Source organism: Morone saxatilis, unplaced genomic scaffold (assembly GCF_004916995.1).
Source record: "Morone saxatilis isolate NCDOM2014 unplaced genomic scaffold, NCSU_SB_2.0 Contig14, whole genome shotgun sequence".
Taxonomy (NCBI): domain Eukaryota; kingdom Metazoa; phylum Chordata; class Actinopteri; family Moronidae; genus Morone; species Morone saxatilis.
Window position 1 is genome coordinate 396,316 of NW_023339696.1, and position 2,646 is coordinate 398,961.

A 2,646-nucleotide genomic window follows, 5' to 3' on the forward strand; every position below is an offset into this window, starting at 1 on the left:
TTCTGTTATGAATTGGCGCTAAAATAATTGAAATTGAATTGAATTGAATAATTAAATTTTTTGGGGCAGCCCTACCTGAAGCAACAAACACTGAAGGACACTTACAAACGGCAAGAGAAAGTCCCTCTGGACAGCGAAAAAGCCAAATTTTTTAAATTTTACAGCCCACTATGCTATTTTGTAAACGAAAAAAAAAAACATTAGGGAACAGCTTGGATGCAGGTCATTTTCTAGGCAAAATCCTAAAGCAATGCAGAGCTATTAAAATGTCAGCTTATGCATTGATTAAATTCAATAACTTTAATATACTTGAAGTGTACACTGTGTACCTGAATTAACTTGGAAAATACAAGTATCTGATAGAGATTCTGTGTCAGCAAATACTCAATATTAAATTACTTAGATTAGGGGAATAAAACTTGATGGAGACATCCCTAAGCTGCACTTTGTTTTGCAGAACAAAGTCCATGATTTTAACAGCCTTAAAGATCCAGTGTGTGGGATTTTCTGGCATCTAGCAGTGTAATTGCAAATTTGCAGATACATTTTCTTCTTGTGTCACAACCCGCACGAATCATCAGAATTTGATCCATTCAGGCCTATAACAGTCTAGAATCCCCATCCAAGTTAACTAATGAAAATATATTAATATTATATTCCTTTTGGACATTTAGATATGGTCAGAACCTGTTTTAGTCTTTATCCAAAAACAATGTATATACTATAATGCAACCTACTATACCAGATCAGTCATACGAAGATAGAAACCATGGTTTGCATAATGATTTTTTTTGTTTAGAGGTTTGCTTGGAGCATTTGACTGCCCCCGAACCGAAATGTTGCCTTCTAAAAAAAACAGGTTCCGACTAGATCTGACTGGCTCACGGTCAGTAGGTTATGTATTATTATCGGTTGGTTACGACCATTAAAACGTTATGTAAGGTCGAGACAGATCTTCGTCAACTGCTTCCCTGACATGAACGCTGTAGACTGCTGCGCATACCGAAGCTTTGACGGTTCGACTGCAAAAACCCTCGCCGTCGAATCAATGCAACATAGCCGCGTCTGATCCCAGTAGCTCTCGCAACAGACCCGGTTGTTCAGAAACCGTGTGCTGGAGAGAGACAGTACGTGAACGCTTACCGAGGATCCAGCGACGGTAGCAGATCGCGGCACCACAGGATAGGCTACAGTTCAACGGCAGCAAAAACTATGTCTAGCTCCGCTATTTATCAGGCAGGCCTGGTTCTCTTCAGAAGGCGGGGCTTATTTTCTCTCTATGTCTCTCTCTCTCTCATCCAAATCTTTTGATTACTTATTATTAGAAAAAACAATGACATCCACAGTATGGTAACAATCGCAACAATGTGGAATCATCATGAAAACCAAACAAATAATAATTAATTCGTCACGGAAGTAAACAAGACTGAACGAAGAACCGCTGAGCAGGGGAGGATCTCTATTCACTGGGTGGTGAGAGGGTTACACAGAGACTTTACAGGGTGGCTGACATTTAATCACAAACAATCACATACATCAATATTTGCCACCAAATGACGATATTCACACTCAAAAACATTACACAATTGCGGTACATTACCCTCCTTAAATAAAAAGAAAAGTAAAGGTGGCATCATAAATTAATAAATTAGGCTTAAGCCTCACTTAGTCCAAAATGTGGCAATAACAGATCATTAAATTATTATTATGTGTTTTTAACACATTTTTGAAATTAGAAGCTTTAGTAAATGTTGTCTAAAGGTTCTGTAATAGCATTTTTAGCCTTTTTTAGTCTTGAACACCAGTCTTAATGTCAGTCAACAATGAAAATATAGTGTAATCTGAAAGATGAATTAAATTGCATTAAGCATTTTTGAGAGAGAAAACTGAGAAAGAGTGTAATTATGAATGGGACTAAGACACTGAATAAAGGTCAGAATTATTCAAATGTTGAACAAAATAAGGTTTGAACTAAGTTTAAAGCTTGAAAAATACTTTTTTGTGTGTCTGTTTTGTCGTGCATTAAGGCTGCAACTACTTATGTAATAATCTACCGATTATTCCATTAATTTAGATGAACTGAGTAATGGGCAAATAAATGCTTCTGCTTTATTAAAGCAATAGTAGCAGGGAAACATTGTGTAATATGCAATTTAAAAAAAAGGTTTCCGATAAGATCTTTATTATTTTATCTAGTCTAGCAGGTTTGTTGTGGGAAGTGAGTCTTTCCCGGTGTCTGAGGAGTAGTAACACAACTTAAGTCAGTGTGTAGATGAGGTAGTAGTATAATAGTTATTGAAAGGTTGTGTGTTGTGTTTACTACCACAAAGAAATAAAAGGTCTATGTAGAAGTTTATGAAGTTAGAATCATGCCAAAACCTCACCTAGGGTTGTCCCTTATTTCTCTTTTATGGCTGAGTAATAGGCTGCTCTGGCATTACGGAGGGCCCTTTCTACAAGATTTAAGATTATTTTTCCAAATTAAGCTATATTCAATAATTTCGAAGCGCGCCATTTCCTTTCAGATTCCTTGTTTGTTTTTAATTGACGAGTTGGTGGTGTACCACAGTGTTAGTTTCCTATGTTTATTTATTTTCTGTTTCTAGGAGCGATAGAAATCTAATGTTGATCGTAGAGAGCCTGCAG